At 37.3% G+C, this 18,233-nt stretch overlaps 2 long non-coding RNA genes across 10 annotated transcripts in view; one reads left to right on the top strand and one right to left on the bottom strand.

Annotated features, from left to right (window-relative positions):
* Window positions 1–17,177, top strand: part of LOC124105377 (uncharacterized) — a 131,369-nt gene extending 114,192 nt beyond the window's left edge. The window contains exon 6 of the long non-coding RNA XR_006855709.2: window positions 16,749–17,177. This is a non-coding gene — a long non-coding RNA (uncharacterized LOC124105377). The remainder of the gene's footprint in view (window positions 1–16,748) is intronic.
* The window catches only part of LOC131424876 (uncharacterized), an 84,304-nt gene continuing 67,093 nt past the window's right edge, over window positions 1,023–18,233 (bottom strand). For 8 of the 9 annotated variants that reach the window (XR_009228474.1, XR_009228477.1, XR_009228479.1 and 5 more), the window contains one exon: window positions 12,058–12,469. This is a non-coding gene — a long non-coding RNA (uncharacterized LOC131424876). Of the gene's footprint in view, window positions 11,480–12,057; window positions 12,470–18,233 lie in introns of those variants that run through there. The other variant, XR_009228476.1, reaches the window with a different exon arrangement.

Here is an 18,233-nt window from a genome sequence, read left to right as displayed (position 1 = left end):
ACTATTCAGATGCTCGGGAATATCTGCAGTTTTAACAAGAAGTTTAGATATGTGGAGCTAAGCCAGTAACAGAGCCTGCAAATCACCTTCAGGTTGCAAACTCAGGTCTGGATCTGGAGACACCCACATAGATCAATAGGGCAAACCTAAGTGGATCTGAAACACAAATCTCTTTTTCAATGTCCCAGAGGTAGTTTGTAGGCAGCAAGCAGTACGTAGAAAGAAATTAGTCCAATCTAAGTTGAATTCTGGATCCACCTTTTGAAATGCATCAAATCTGAGGAAATTTACATATTAGCACTCTGGACAATGAGAGAACAATTAAATAATGCATATGAGTCTGCCCATTAATTCATTAACAGATGTAGTATAGTGAGCACGAGATGACACACAAGATCCTGTTGCTTACACGGAAGCACATTTACTGCACTTTACTAAAAAGGATTTCCAAGGTAATTTTGACTATGAACAATGTTTTCTTTACTCATTGATGCTGAAGACCTAATCTCTGGGTGAGAAACTTCTCTACTCTGTCAGCTACTCTGAATTTGAGGAAGTCTCTCAACCTCCCTGAGCTGTGATTTCCTTATTCTTAAATAATTTTAGGAGTTTGGAAGGTTGTGTTTTCCAAAGATGGCCAGAACATCTCCATTGTCTTGTTCATTTTCTGATGCTATAACAGAATACCACAGGCTGGATAATTTATAAAGAAAATATGGTATTTATAAGTTTTTTCTTGGTTCTAGAGGCTTTGAATTCTAGGGGCAAGGTACCTACATCTGGCAAGGGCCTTCATATCATAACATAACATGGTAAAAGGTAAAAAGGTGAGTGAATATGTGTAAAATTGACTGCAAGAGTGAGTAGAGCTTGCTGGGCATGGTGGGACTCAGGAGGCTGAACCAAGAGGATCATAAGTTTCAGTGAGATCCTATCTCAAAATAAAAATGAAAAGTGCTGGGAATGTAGCTCATTGGTAAAGCTCCCCTGGATTCAATCCCCAGTTCCAAAAAAAAAAAAAAAAAAAAAAAATGAGCCAAGTTTATATTTATTATTCTTGAGAGAATTAACTTGCTTCTGTTATAATGGAATTAATCCATTCCTGAGGCTTCCACCCTCATGACCTAATCATCTCTTGAAGTCCTGCCTCTTGAAACTACTACATTGCAATTAAACTTTTAGGGGACACTTTCAATAGCACTCTTCCTTCCATGAGCTCTCTTTCCATCCAAGGGTGGAATTTGTACCCCTTCCCCTGGGATATAGATGAAGTCATAACTTACTTATTACTAATATGTACAGAAAATGGAATGATCTGACCTCAGAGCTAGCTGTTCAAAGGCTAACCAGCTTCCATGTTTGCTTTTTTGGTGAGGGGGACACAGAAGACTGATTCTCTGTGTAAGGGGTATGATTATCCTGAGGCTACCATTCTGTGAGGAAGCCCAGGTGATAAAGAAATGTCACATATTGTTGTTTCAGACTGAGCAGGCAGACAGCACGAACTTCTAGACATGTGAATGAAGATGCTTCTAGATGATTCTTTGCACAGCTGTTGAGCCCCTGACCTTTACATCTTCCAGCTGATGCCCCAAACATCAGGAAAAAGAGACACATTGTCCCTTCTTATGGTTTCTTTGAAATTCCTGACCCAGTGAATCCATGCTCATCATAAAATTGTTTTATGCCACTAAGTTTTGTTATAGTTTTTAACATCAAGAGATATTTTTCAGCATCAAGAGAAACTGAATCAAGGGCTTTCAGAGGACTGAACAAAATAATGTACCAGGCACAAAGCTTGGGCTCAGAACATGATGGCTGGGACAAGCATTGTGTCTGGTGCCAGGCCTAGTAGCCTTAAATCAGCCACTTTATTTTTCTGGGCCTAATATTTCTCTTTAGAAATATCTGCCTAAGTAACTCAAAGGTTTATTGTGAGGATCAAACAGGAGTGATGGATGTGAAAGTGCTTTGGAGACTGGAATGCTCTGTGCAAATCAAAGGGTTATTATATTTATATTATATCTGTCCACCAAGGGCTCGGGTAGGGAGGCATTCTAAAAATCCTTTAGCAGCAATTGGTGTCTGAAATCTTAAGACCAAAGGACCTTGCTCTGATGCCCTACATTTATTTCTTGTTTGAGATCATTAATTTCAATCAGTCATTTAATCAGTCTTTATAGCATGAAAATATTAAATTTGGGGGGTTTCCTGAAAAAATTAAAATAATCAGTCCAGCCTTCCAAACAAATTCTGGTATGTTTGGAAGGACAAGAAATGGATGCGATGTTGGGAGAATGGAAGCTTAACCTATGTTAAGCATGTTTCGGGAGCTACCTAAAAGGAAAGAGGAAGCAGAAAGATAACTGATGTGGTTTCAGAACTACAATGTATCAGGTACTATGCCAAGCTCTTGACATATATTGTCTCACTCAATCCTCATAGTGATGCTACGAAACGAATGTATTAGTCACCTTGCAAATAAGGAAACACACTGGAGAGATTAAGCATCTTGCTCAAGGTCATAGCAGTAGTAAGTTCACATCCAAATTTAGGTCTGGAGACACTTTACCACACTGATACCCCTAAATATATTTTTCTGCCTCAAAGAATTATTTCTCCACCTAGACTACCAAAACAAACAAACAAAAGATCCCTGTTCAAATATTTGCTTGTGAGATAATAACATTGCTGTTCAATTAATTTTCTGCTGAAATCTCATGTTAGAATAATTAATAGTAATTCCTATTTGTACAGAACTTTAGTGTTTACAAAGCTGCACATATTCTTGGATCCTCCAACAATCCTGGGGGCAGGCATCATGTTATACCCAGGGTGGGTCAAATAGGAAGAGGGCAAAAGATTACACTTTAGTTTGCTGTCACATTGTAAAATGAATTGTTTCCTTAGTGTAATGTACTTTGTCTCCTACTGAGAATCACATGACTTTAAATATCACTGAAAATTTTGTGAAGATATGTTTAGGATATCTTTTTTTTTTTCTTTATGAGGGATTGAACCCAGAGACTCTTTATCACTAAGCCACATCCCCAGCCCTTTTTTATATTTTATTTAGAGACAGGGGCTCTCTGAGTTGCTCAGGGCCTTGCTAAGTTGCTGAGGCTGGCTTTGAACTCATGATCCTCCTGTCTCAGCCTCCTGAGCTGCTGGGATTACAGGCATGTGCCACCATGCTCAGCGTGTTCAGAATATCTTTAAACTATTGGCTTCACCCCACCGTTGACTATATCTCTTTACATGATGTATACTTTTGTGAAACACTGGTTTTAAAAAAATCCACTTTCAAAATACCTTCTGGATCATTTTTGTTGTTTTTTTTGGTTGACTTGCTGATAGCTCAGGTCAAATGGGTTATTGCTTTTTCTTGTAATGCACCCGGCATAGAAGGGGCTACTCTGCCATTTCTTTGGTATCTGGATGTTCTTCTGGCATAGATAGTATCTTCAATTCACTGATTGTAGAAACCTTTTAAGGGAGAAATAATTTTAACTCACTGGAATCCATTTGGAAAAGATTAGTGGAAACTGGATAATATAATCCATACATCCACTCAAAGAGGCTCATGTTAACTGATGAATATCACAAAACTCTAAGAGCCTAAAAAATAATAATTGTGGATTTCCACACTCTTCAATTTCTGTTCTCCCTCCAAGATGTCTCAGGTATATTATAAAGTATACAATTATCTAATGCACATATGCACACCAATATGGGCAGCAGCACTCATCCACTTATTAAGCATTGGTAAACTTTTCTTTATTTTTTAGATTTAAAGCATAAATAGAACTTCTTGGTGGACTTGAATCTATAATTGGAAAAAAAATTGCATAGAAATGCACACAGACACGCTTGAGTACATGTAAATACTTGGGAAATCTGAACAAATTCCGTGGCTTGTACCAATGTTGATTTCCTTGTTTTGCTATTGGACTGTAGTTATGCAAGATGTGACCACTGAGAAGAACTAGGTGAAGGGTACAAGCAAACCTTTCCCTTCCTTGCTCACTCACTCTCTCTCTCTGTCCCTCCCTCTCTATTTTGTTCTTGCAACTTCTTATGAATCTATAATTATTTCAAAAATTATATAAATAGAAGATCTAACATTCTTACATCCCAGTGGACTGCTTCTTAAAGGTTCAGGAGATCAACTCCTTATAGAGACCATGACTCTGGCTCACAGAGAGACTTGAGGAGAGTGGTTTCCTCTGGTTGGGCTCATTTCCCTCATCTGTAAAATGGGCAGTTTGGCCCAAAGCCCCTTCAACTCTAAAATTCTAGGATTATACATGCAGTTTTGGGTAGGAGGATGTAAATCTCTTCCAGATTATGGAATTGGATGTGTTCAGCTCCTCCTTCCTGGAAAATGGACTCGGAACTGTTCACCTCTTCCACAGGATCCTTCAAAGAAAAATCCAGAAAGTTCGAAGATGTTTTTATCAAACACCTCAAATAAAGTATCACAAAAGTTGAATAAAAGGAAAAGGTAACATTCCCTGCTGAAGATGATGACGTCTGTATTGAACCTTGAAGTCAAGTTACTGTGTGCTAGCTACTTTTTGCTTCCATGACCTGTTCAGGTTGCCCAAAATACTAGCTGCGTGGGGAAAACATCCCTTCAGCAGTGGAGTTGAAAGAGATGTGTGGGGATTGAGGTAAGGCTCAGAGCCCATAGACATTCCTAAATGTTACCCTGATATTGAAGGGGGGAAGCTGATTGTTTTCCAAGGCATAGCAATAAAAAGTTCATCCCTGGAGAAAGCTGAGGGTGGAGTTATGTGCCTTTTCACATCTGTTGATAATCCTTTAATCCTGGCAACTGCTCAATTGGGAATATGCTTATTTAGGATATGGGAACCCAAAACAGTTCTCACAGTGGCTATCTACATAGCCCGTGTCTTAGAGAGTTATCAGCTGTGTGCCTTCCTTCAACCACCCCTCCCCCTCTGTTTCTTTGGCTATATCCACAGAAATAACCACATGCTAATGAAAAGATAGATATTAAAGTTTGTTTACTGCAGTAGTGTTTGAACTTTGAAAAATCTGGAAATAATTTAAATGTTCATCAAATGTTAAGCTGGGATAATGAATCAATAAATTTAGGGGAAATGATATAAAGATGACATCTTTTATTTTGTGTAATAAACATTGCCAAACACTAACACCCACGAATACTACTGTCCCATCAAAAATAAAAGGAGGGCTGGGGTTGTGGCTCAGTGGTAGAGTGTGTGAGGACTAGCATGTGTGAGGCCCTGAGTTCAATTTTCAGCACCACATATAAATAAACAAAATAAAGTCCATTGACAACTAAAAAAGTATTAAAAAAATAAAATAAAAGGAATATCATCATCAAAAAAAAAAAGGCAATTGGTGCAGGAAGGGAACATTGGAAACCTATGTCAACAAATGGCAGGGAAGGTGTTCTTTAGTGGGTAAAATCTGATAAGGCCTGTAGGTTAACATTAATATTATATCAATATTAATTTCTTGCCTTTGCTAACTATACTCTGGTTATGTTAAGAGAATACTCTTGTTTTCAGGAAATACACACTGAAGTATTTAGTGGTAAAGCGCACTTATGTCTATGATATACTCACAAACAGCTCAGGAAAAAGATATTTTTGCAACTCCTCTGTAAGCTTGGAGTTATTTCATGATACAAAGTTAAAATGTGTGGATTCGATTTTTTTTACAATGCAGAAACTTATGCTTTGACATGTATGAGATGCTATAGTGGTGTTTTTCTTGGAATACATTTGTTTTGCAACATGATGTAGTTTGCACCATACAGCTAGTTTTAGATTGTTTTTTTCTTATTACATTCACAAAATCACTTTCAAAGTTGTATGTTGAAGAAATGGAAGCAAATGTTGAAATTACGTCAGTCAATGGGCAGGTTTTGACACAATGTGCAAAACAAAGAAGGACTACCCCTATGGCCGGTGAGTTCTCTGCCTTCTCACCCCAGAGTAAGCAATTGAGATGGCAGGGGCAAGCTGGATATCTGTCTCATAGTAGCAGGGGACTCTCTGCTTGCTGCTCTGAGCCCACTCACATGGAGGGCTGAATTCCTCTCTCTCAACAGGAAATAAGAAGTTACTTGAAATGGGGTCACCTGCTGTTTGACAAAGAAGTACAACAGGAGTACAATGGAAACCTATTTGGCTGAAAGTGAATAGATGGATGTATTTACTTCTGGCTGTGGACTTGCAAGTTACTTGTGACAATATCGCTTTGCTTCCTCCTATGCTGTACAAAACATCCAGATTAATCTTTCTAAAACATTTCTAGGCCCTTCCTACAAAATTAAAGAACCAAAAACAGATTCTTAAACCCAACATCTTGCAAAATCTGGACTCACCTCTCTTCCCAAATTATTTCTCTTGATTTATTCCTGGATTGAACCTGCATTCCGTACAGGTTACTCATGGTCTTTTGAACTTAGCGTATATATTTCTTTCCCCAGGGTATTGCTTGTACTGTGTCCTGAGCCCGAGATGTTCTTCCTGCCATCTTTTCCAAACAGAAAAATTCCTGCCAATTTTCATGCTCAGGCAAATTGCTATGGCTTGGATGTGGTTTGAATGTGTCCCCCCTCCAGGTTCACGGTTGACATTTAATCCCCATTATGGATATTAAGAGGGTGGAAACTTAATCTGACTATGGTGTTTAGAAGTGAGCCCTTTAGGAGGAGATTAAGTTTGGATAAGGTTATCAGAGTGGAGCCCTCATGATTGAATATCAGTGGTTTTGTAATAAAAGGGAGAGAGATCAAAGAGATACACATGTGTGTTCTGTCTCTTACCACATGATGTTCTATGCTGCCTTGGAACTCTGCCAGCCAGAAGACTATCATCAGATGTGGGCCTTTCAACCTCCAGAACATTGAACTATGAGGTAAATAACCTTTTTTGCTCTACAAAGTAATCCCATTTGAGGTATTCTGCTATAGTAATGAAAAGCAGACTAATACAGCATATATGCAGGACATTGATTGGAACAAAAAAGAAACTAGATTCATATTTAAAACTTGAGGTTAAAGCTGGAGCAGAGCTCAGCCAAGCATGTTCAATATCCTGCACTGTAAAACAAATCAAAAATAACAACAACAATACATTTGTGGCTTATAAATATCTTTGTATTTTAACAATACATCAAGAGATCTCCCCCCCAAATAAAAGGAAAATTATGAAAAGTTGATCCATCTGATTGGAAATTGGAGCAGAGAATAATCATTCCATATCATGTGAGTATGTTTTACCTGGTAATTTCATTAACATCAGAACTACTCCACCCATCTCTAATACTACTTGTCAACAACAGTACCTTTGGATTGGAATGAAAAATCAGCCCTTCCTACATGATAATCCAAATTCAACAACCCAGAATCTTGAGACAGGAAAATTCAGTTTTCAGTTCTCAGTCTCCTCCCATTCTTTTTTGGTTCATCTGCAGAGAGATGGCCCATTAAGACCTGTGCGTGTGCATTCTAGACACCAGTGAGAGTAAAGACTTTATTTTGTTTATCGTGAAACATCTCCTACAAAATGGGAGTAACTGCTCGAAGCCCCATGGTGACAGTGTTTGATCTGCAAGCTCTTGAAGGATTATATTTGTGTTGCTCGATAAATATTGAATGAATAAAGAGAGCCTAAGCTGGATCTAGAAATTTCTCTTCCCCTTGTCCTCGAGCCTGTGTGTTTTTCAAGAGCCTGTCCTGCCTTCCGTGTTGTCTTGGCATGTGTGTGTCTGTGTTCCCCACTTCACTGTGCCTCCTGGGAACAGGAGACATATTTTATTCATGTTTGTCTTTCTCCCTGTGGTTAATAAATCTATGACTTTCAGAAGATTTTCAGGAAGATTGTATTCAATAATAAAAGCAAATAAATGCCTGTTATAAAGTTAAAAGAGACTGGCCAGCTTTTTTTTTTTTTGACAAGTATTATTGTCTCATTACAAAACCAGTCACAACTGTGCAATTTTATGCATATTATATCTACATAATAATACTAAAGTAGGTTCAAATATTATTTCCTATGATGTCTTTCATGGCTACCCCAGAAAATATTAAAAGTTCCCTTTCTTCAATATCTCACAGCATCTTGTCATCTTGTATGTTTCTCTATTACATATTGTACACAATTGTGTGTTTATACAGTTGTGTTGATCTATGGAGGGAACATCAGATTTTTGAGAACAAAATCTGTGCCCTATTCAACTTTATATCTCCAGTATCTACTTACTAAACTTAACACATAGTGGGTATATTAATGTTTTTGAATTAATAACAAACCATTTTGAAGTGAAGTGTACCAATTGGAGAATATCTTAAAGTGTATACATAGGAAGATTTTTGGTTTTTGGCTAGGAAAGAAGAGCTATGAAATCCAGTAGTAATTAGATTTTTTTATTTTGAAGTTACTGACCATTTGCTAACATGTCCAAATTACTTGCTGTGTTATCAGAACGAAGTCAACTAATTTCCTTAAGTACTTGCTTGCTTTTCACCTTGTATTTCAGAAACCTTTATTTTCATTGACTATTCTTTAAACCAGGAACTAAATTCCAGGTTTTTATTATCAGCTTTTGTGTTCTTAGCAGAAGCCCCATAGAACTACTGTCTAATCAACCGTCCTCCTTAAAGTCCCAGATTGTGCCTTTTTGATAAAGGAAAATTAAGAAATTACCAGGAAAAAAAAAAAAAAACAATGAGATCAGTTGACATGACTTATAGTCTCTCCCAATTTCAACTTGATATGTCCACTACCATATTCTTGATTGCATTTATTTTCTGTAGTGGCTTCTGCTGCCTTGATTTTGTGGATAAAAGAAATCTTAATTCATACAAAGTAAAGGAACAGACAGAATTTAGCATGGACATGAGAAGACTCAAGTATGTCATGATTGTAATCTCAAATGCCTGGGAGGCTGAATACAAATGCGGGCCCCTGAGCAGTTGTGTGAGGGTCTTTCGGACTAAAGAAAAGAACACTGAGTAAAAATCATGAAGTCATGGCTTGGCTCCCTATAAGGAAGAACTTTCTACCAGAGAGAACAGGTCACCCATGGGATAGGCTGCCTGGGAAGCTAGTGAATCGTGGCTAGTGACAAGAAGTGACAGCTTTCCAAATGAATTGGAACAATATTTATTAGATATCTTCTATACCTTCTACAACCTAGACACTGTCTGAAGCACCGGAAATGCAAGGGAGGAAGACAGCAGAATTACTGATCTGAAGGGCACTTATAAAACAATGGAGGAAGACAAGCAAATAAACAAATAATATATTGTGATAAATGTTCCAGGAGAGATGGAGGTACTGTATGATGAGAACATAAAGAGAAGAATAATGAACTATTGAAAAGAATCTGTATTTCCTGGCACAGTGGCTCATGTCTGTATTTCCAGCTCCTTGGGAGGCAGAATCAGGAGACTCTCAAGTTTGAGGCCAGCCTGATCAACTTGGTGGGATCTTGTCACTACAAACCCTTAAAAAGGGATGGTGAGGGCTGGGGATGTGGCTCAAGCGGTAGCGCGCTTGCCTGGCATGCGTGGGGCGCTGGGTTCGATCCTCAGCACCACATAAAAATAAAAAAAAAAAAATAAAAAGATGTTGTGTCCACCAAAAACTAAAAAATAAATATGAATTTTTTTTTTTTTTTTAAAAAAGGGCTGGTGATTTAGCTCAGTGGTAGAACACTTTCCTAGCACGTGTGCGTCCCTGGGTTCAATCCCCAGTACTATAAAGAAAAAAAGGATCTGTGTTTGTCAGCCCCATCTTTGGTTGCTGTGACCTGAGAAAAACAAAGGAGGAAAGGCTCATGGTTCCAGAGGTTTCAGTCCATGGTGAGCTGGGTGCGTGGCCTTTAGATCTATAGTGAAACAAACATCATGGCAGAGGCCATGGCAGAAGAAAGTTGTTACTTCATGGCATTCAGGAAGCAGAGACACAAGGGAGAGAGTGGGGATGGGGCAGGGACAAGAAATACCCTCTCAGTGACCTACTTCCTCCAACTAGGTCTCACCTCCTGAACTTTCCACCATCTCCCCATAACACCTTCAGTTATGAACCAATCAGTGGATTAAGGCATTGATGAGGTCAGAGCCCTCATGATCTGATCACTTCCCAAGAGCCCCATTTCTGAACACTGCTGCACTGGGAACCAAGCCTTCAACACATGAGCCTTTGGTGGACACTCCAGATCCAAATCCTAACAGGATCTAGTCAGAAGAGGAAACAGCCTTGGAAAGTGATGAAGACATTGGAGAATATTGAAAATACTCAGGCTTTTGAGAGGGTGGGTTAGGAAGAATCACAGAATGGATTATATTGAAGAATTGGACTAGCTATGTATTCAGTTTCCTTTATTCCAAATATTCTGTCTATTGGTTAATTACTTATTTAAGAACATAATTTTCTCCCTACTGCCTAAGAGAACAGTAGTGTTGAGGAAGGAGATCGGGGGAGGGAGGAGGGAAAGAAAGGGAAAGTCCTGGGAAATAAAATTCACCAAATTATATCATGTGCATGTACAAATATGTCACAACGAGTCCCACTATTATGTATGAATATAATGCACCGATGAAAACATAAATAAATTAATAACTTATTAAAAATAAATAAATAGGGCTGGGATTGTGGCTCCGTGGTAGAGCGCTCGCCTAGCACATACGGGGGCCCTGGGTTCGATCCTCAGCACCACATAAAATAAATAAGTAAAATAGAGATTGTGTCCAACTACAACTAAAAAAGATTAAAAAATAAAAATAATAAATAAATAAATAAATTTGGTAGTATATGCCTTAGCTAGCTCAATGATGGCTTTGTGGTATTTGTAGTCAGCATAAGGGTTGGCTGGATAACTTCTTCTGAATATTGTAAGTGTCCTCAGCAACTGTTCCCCACTTCACTTACCCAGCAAAGTGGTATCAGAGAAAATTTTACCTGGTTGGAATGAGGATTTGATATTTGTGGGATTCAAGCTTCCAAACTTTCCTTGCAATATCTCTTGCTCTCCAACCCATAGTCAAAGCCTCAACTACAGAGGAAGGCAAATTTCCTGTGCACAGTACTTATTACTAAATGACAATTCACTTGAGCCTCATTTAAGAGACCCTCAGGACAAATATTACTTAACCTCTTTGAAGATGCAAATGCTCTTAACTTTAAGGGTTTTTGTTTTGTTTTTTTTGGCTTGTTTATTTTGTTTTTTACATCAACCATAATCTTCTTGCTGACCACAAAGTAGGTGGATGGAGAAGACTGAAGATTTTTCTTGAATTTCCACAGTGCTTTTGTTTATTTGTTTGTTTTGAGTTCTGCCTATTAATTTATCCTGCTGGTTTTCTGCCTCCTGCAGGGAGGCCTGGACACAGAAGCTGGCAAGTTGATCTTAGTTGTTAACTTCATGTCTCTCATTAGTGAAATTGAGTTTAAAATAATTGATTTCAGGAATCCTGAGGAGACAATCATTAAATCACCAACATGCAGGATGTAAAAAGGGCAGACACTGTTCAAGCTAAGACTCTATTAAACTTGTTTTCTTGAATCATTTTCACCACCTTTCATTTTTAAAAAATCACTTCTCAACATATGTTCACCAAAAAACTTTGTAAATTAATGTGTATAACAATTTTATTCATAATTTCCCCAAACTGGAAATGACTCAAATGTCTATTGACTGGTGAATGTTTCAACAAACTGGAAAATCCATACAATGGACTGTCTTTAGCAATAAAAAGGAACAATCCACTGATACAGGTAACAAAACGGATGGATTGTTAATATTTTAAGAAAAAGAGATCATAATCAAAAAGTTACTTTGCCTATGATTCCATTTATATGACATTTTGGAAAAGAAAAAAAAAATAGAGTCTGAGTATAGATCACTGGCTACCAGAGACTGGGGAGCAGCATTGATCACAGGGTAACAGAAGGCAGTTATTTTTTTGTTTTCTTTCTTTTATGGAATTGTTCTAAAACTTAATTATGGTGTTGGCTACGTGACTATGTGCATTTGTCAAAACTCATTGAATTCAATGCTAAAAAGGAGTGAAATTTATTGAAGGTAAATTATACCTCAACAAATCCAATTTGAAACAGCAATGATAAAAACAGAACAATCTCTTCCCTTTAACTGGGACTCAGTTATGCCTTGTGCTGTAGTTCTCCTGCTCAGCTGCTCACTGGTCCCATCCAGTGTCTGTGCACTCTGCTTCATGTCTCCTCACTCCTCAGCGAGCTTCAAGCATCTGCATGCTACCCATCCAATCCAAATGCACCTCATTCCTGAGCAGGAAGCTTCCCCGCTTATTCTGACAAGGAGCAGCTCTGAATCTTCTGGGCTTTCATGACCCCCAATTATCAGGCATGATGACAATCTCCACTTGTACCCTTTATCTCTTGTGTTCTTATCTTCTGTACCAAAGAGCCAGCATGTCACATTCCTTTTTTAAAAAAAAAATATTTGTTTATTATTTCATCTAAAATAGCAATAATAAACTTATTACATGCTAAGATAAATAACTCATTTTTTTTTTAAAAAAATAGTCATTATCCAAACCAAAACAGATGTGATGAGGAGAATGATACTGTATGATATTTTTGCAAAATCTCTTAAATGATGCCTGGGCTCCTTAAGGATAACCGAGCTCTCCTAGCTACTGCTATAGTCAATGTGCTGCAAAAACCACATATTATGTAGCTTCAGGAAAACCCACTGTATATGCATGATAAAATAAGCATGAAATAAACAAATAATGTGTTAGTTATATATTCTTATGGTGCTGAGAATTGAACCCAGGGCCTCCACACGTTAGTTAAGCATTCTACTACTGAGCGACATTGTCCCAGCCCAATGAGTTAGCATTATAAAGAAACTACTATTAATAAATCAATTAACTCCTGACAGAGTTCCAGGGACCCACAGGATCCAGGACAACACTTAAGGATTGATGCTCAAGACCATCTCTACTGTTAAGGTTACTCTTTTATTTATCATGTACTGCAGGCCCTGCACATGTACAACCTCCTCTGTTCTTAATGTCCTGCACCACAGTGGAACATTTATTGTAATCATGAAACTTGTTAACATATCATCACCCAATGTTTATAGTTTGCATTAGGGTTTACTCTTAGTCTTGCATGTTCTATTGGTTTTGACAAAGATAAAATGACATGTACCCATCATTGTAGAATCACTGCCCTAGAAATCCTCTGTGCTTTGTCCCTTCATTTCCCTCTCTGCAAAGCACTGAAAACCACTGCTGCTTTATGCTGTTCCCATAGCTTTCCCTTTTCCAGAATGTCATATAATTTAAATCATACAATATGTAGATTTTTCAGAAAGGCTTATGCATTTAGGCTTAATGCTTAGGCTTTTGGATTCCTCCATATCTTTTCATGGTTTGACAACTTTTAACTTGTTTCTTCTTTCCTCCTCTTTCTCCTTTTCCTTCTTCTTCACATTCTCTTTCTTCTCCTCCTCTTCCTCCCCCTACACCTCCTTTTTTGTAGTACTGGGGATGGAACTCAGGAACTTGCACATGCTAAGCAAGCTGTCTACCACTGAGCTATATCCCCAGCACAACTTATTTCTTATTAATGCCAAATAATATTCCATTTTATGGATGTACCACCATTTATTTAATCATTCCCTTACTGAACCTTACTGATGACGTCTTGATTCCAAATTTTGGCAATTATGAATAAGCTGCTATAAACATTTTTGTGCTGGGTTCAGTGAGGACACACGTTTTCAATTTGTTTGGGTAAATACAAAGAAGCACAATTGTTAAATTGTGTGATAGAAGTATGCTTGGTTTTGCACGAAACTGCCAAACTATCTCCTAAAATGGCTGTATCATTTTGCAATCTCACCAGCAACAAATGAAAGTTTCTGTTGCTCTAAATTCTCTCCAGCATTTGGTTTCTTCAGTGTTTTGGATTTTGGCTTCTAACTGGAAAGTCGTGGTATCTTATTGTTGTACTTAATATGTGATGTTGAACTCTTAGGCTTATTTACTATCTGTATGTCTTTTTTGATGACGTGCCTAGTTACACCTTTTACCCATTTTTAAAATCAGGTTGTTTGTTTTCTCTCTCTCGCTCTCTCTCTCTCTCTCTCTCTCTCTCTCTCTCTCTCTCTCTCTGTCTCTCATTTTATTTTATTTATTTATTTTTTTTAGGTCCTGGGGATTGAATCCAGGCTTTGTACATGCAAAGCAAGCACTCTACCAACTGAGCTATATTCCCAGCCCCATGGCTGTTCATTTCTCATTGTTGAGTTTCAAGAGCTCGTTGTATGTTTTGATTAACAGTCCTTTATTAGATGTGCCTTTTGCAAATATTTGCTCCTGATCTATGATTTTCTTTCTCATTCTCTTTCCCACAGACGTTTTTAATTTTAATAAAGTCCAGTATATCAATTATTTCTTTCATGGCTCATGCCTTTAGTGTTGTATCTAAAAATTCATAACCCTATCCAAGGGCATCTATGCATTTTTCTCCTATGTTATCATCAGGGGTTTTATAGCTTTGCATTTTACTTTTCTATGTTTCATATTAATCTAATTTTTGTGAAGGGTGGAAATTCTGTGCTTCCATTTATTTCATATGTGTGTATGTGTGTGACTGTCCAGTTGTGCCAACACCATTTGTTGTAAAAACTACCTTTGTTCACTCCATTACTTTTGCTTCTTTGTTAAAGATCAGTTGACTGTATTTGTGTGGGTATATAATGGGCTCTTTATTCTGTTCCAATGATTTACTCTCCTTCTCTTTTGCCAGTCATATGTTGTCTTGATCACTGTAGCTTTACAGTAAATCTTTACAGTGTCAAGCCTCCTAATTTCTAATCTTTTAACATTGAGTTGATTATTCTGGGCATTTTTCTCTGCATAACCTTAAGGATCAGTATATGAATATCAACAAAATAACTGACTCTGATTTTGGTTGAATTGTGTTGAATCTATAGATCAAGTTAGGAAGAACTGAGATGTTCATAATATCAAGTTTTCCTATTATAAATATGAAATATCTCTCTATTTATTTATTTGTTGATATATTTTATCAGAGTTTTTCAAAACTCCATGTAGATCCTGTATATATTTTGTTAAATTTATGCAAAAATATATTGTTTTGGAGGTACTAATGTAAATGGCAGGGTGTTTTTAAGTTCAAACAAGTTTATTGCTGATATATAGGAAAACAGTTGATTTTTATATGTTACCCTTGTATCCTGCAACCCTGGTATAATTGCTTATTAGTCCCAGGAGATTTTTGGTGATTCCTTTAGATTTTCTAAATATAATTATGTCATCTATGATCAAAGATGATATTATTTCATCCTATGCAATTGGTATATCTTTTATTTCCTTTTTCTTATCTTATTGCATTAGTCTTCATCTCCAGTACAATGTTGAGAAGCAGTAATGAGAGGGCATATCCTTACCTTGTTCCTGAAAAGTTTTGAGTTCTTCACCATCAGATATAATGATAACTGGAATTTTGTAGATGTTTTTGTAGTGTTGAGGAAGTTCCCCTCTATTCTTAGAGGGGAAAGTTTTGTTGTTGTTGATGTTTTAATTATGAATGGGTGTTGGTTTTGTTAAATGCTTTTAATGCATTATTAATATGCTTATATGGTTTCATTCTTTATCCTTTAATATTACATTAATTGATTGGTGAATGTTAAAACAGCTTTTGAAAAAATGTGATAAGTTCCAGGTGGTCATGCTATATAATTATTTTTAAACACTAATGGATTCAGTTTGCTAATACTTTACTGAGATTATGTTTTTTTTAAAGAGAATGGTCTGTAGATTCTTTACTTCTTTATTTGTAATATCTGTCTGATTTTATAAGGATAATGTTGGCCTTATAGAATGAGTTAGGCAGTATTTCCTCTACTTCTATCTTCTGGAAGATAATTGGTATAATTTTTTTTTCTTAAAAATTCACCAGTGAGGGTTGGGGTTGTGACTCAGTGGTAGCGCGCTTGCACAGCATGTGTGAAGCACTGGGTTCAATCCTCAGCACCACATAAAAATAAATAACTATAACAAAGGTATTGTGTCTGTTTACAACTAAAAATATATTTTTTTAAAAAAAATTCACCAGTGAACCCATCTGATTGTTTTTTTTTAAATGAAAATTTTACTTAGATAATTGTAGATTCACATGCAGTGTAAACAGCAACACAGAGAAACTCATGTGTCTTTTATCCAGTTTTCCCCAATAGTAACATCTTGCAATACTATAGTATAATGTAACAACCAGTATATTTGCATTGATATGATTTATTTTATCTTATTTGAACTTCCTTACTTTTACTTGTACCCATTTGTATACGTGTATTTAGTTCTATGCAATTTTAGAACATGTATTAGTTTGCTATTCACCACCACAGCACAGAAGCAGAAAAGTTCATATCCCTTCTTATGCTTTCTGTGGAAGCGTGGATACATTGCTAAGTGACAGAATCTCAGTAAATATTTATCAACACATTTCCTTAAGGGATTTCATTTGTAGCAACCCAGGAATAATTCCTAGGATTTTCTTGTTCTGTTGTCCCTAGAACTAGCCCTAGAAGCTATTGCAAAGGATTGAAGCTGGAGGGCTTATTTTTGCATTAGAATTGCTGAATCCTACATCTTGTTCGTGTCATATCCATGTCACATTTTAACTGTTAGAAGCTGATGTACATGACACAACTTTCTTCCCCAGGTGAGAAATAACCTATCTACAGTTGCGGGGCTAAAGGATGACATTTCACACCTATGACAGTCAACAGGGTAAGTATCATGTTCAACCTGACTTCTAAGGGTCCACGATATGGTTATGTCAACACAGTGCATTGATGGTTCTAGGGGAGAAGGGAAGCAATACATAATATAATTTATTTATTCATTAAACAAGTTTCAAGAGATGATTATGTGTTATCTTTTTAGGAATTCAAAAATGAACTGAACAAATATTTGGACAAATTATCTTACATAATAACCTGGGAAATGTGACAGGTTAATATAATTCATCTTCTTCCCCACTCTTCCTCTTCACAGCCCTGTTCCCAAGCTGAGCAAACTCCCCATTTGCTAGCCACTCAACCTCACCTACCTTCCCTGCCTCTGCCCTTGTTCTTGGTAGTTCCTTTGATCCATGTCCTTTACCTCTTATGATCATTTATTTTCCCAAATTCAAACTTTGCTATGAAGATGGTCATAATATCCCCAAACACATCGACTCTTTCCCCTCTAAATCCTTTTTATTGGCTTTAAATTCTCATACTTTGTATTCAGATTATATATATATTGAGCTTCTTAATAGATAAGTGCTTGGATGGTAGGATCTATGTCTCTGATGGGATCTGGTCAGTTTCCATAATAAGCATCACACCTGTCTTTCCCATCTACCTCTCTACACATGAAAATGTAGATGCAGTTTTTGTGAACATTTGATATGGACCTTATGAGCCCAAAGCACAGGGCAACAAAATATTGTTAGGTTTCTTTTCTAATATTTGTTTTATAGTCCAAAATCCTACAAGCATTCCCAGATTTCCTGTGGTGAAGAACATCCTCCTAGTTTCTGAGTAAAATCCCCCAAGGAATAAAAAGATTGGGAAATATTCTGTAATGGAATGTCAGAGCTGGAAGGTGCCTTAGGGATCATCTAGTACAACCACTAGTTTTAAATATGAGGAAACTGAGGCTCAGAAGGGGAATGAGGCTTGTTCAAGGTCGCAAAGCTATTCTGGACCCGAGATTTACAAGGAGCACAGGTCTTTGGATGGTTACTGGCATGTGGTCAGAAGGCCAAGTCGCCTTGCCCAATTCCCTCTCTGGAGGTTCTGCCTGAAGCAACTCTGGGTGTTCAAAAGCATTACAGCAGGCCTTCCAGAAGCTTTGCTAAGTAGATCATCTGCTCAGGATTCCATAAAATTAATGATTTCTGTGTGAAGGAAGTTGCTGGACACAATGTCATCAAGGATCCCAACACAGCTCCACAGACAGCAGCCAGAGCAGGTAGGGGACTATGTCTTTAGAGTAATAGATTCCTGCAGCTGAAGAAAATCTTGGGGATTATCTAGAAGAGAAAGCAGAACTTGAACATGAGGGAGGGGTCTTGTCTTTTAGAAATTATTCCCCATCTCTGGTGCTCAGATTCCAAGTGTATACAATAAATAGGTTGTGAGAGATGATACCAAATGTG

The sequence above is a fragment of the Marmota monax genome, unplaced genomic scaffold (genome assembly GCF_021218885.2).
Source record: "Marmota monax isolate L192 unplaced genomic scaffold, Marmota_monax_Labrador192_F-V1.1 WCK01_AAM20220418_F8-fsc00100, whole genome shotgun sequence".
Lineage (NCBI taxonomy): Eukaryota > Metazoa > Chordata > Mammalia > Rodentia > Sciuridae > Marmota > Marmota monax.
This window is presented reverse-complemented; position numbering and strand designations above follow the sequence as displayed.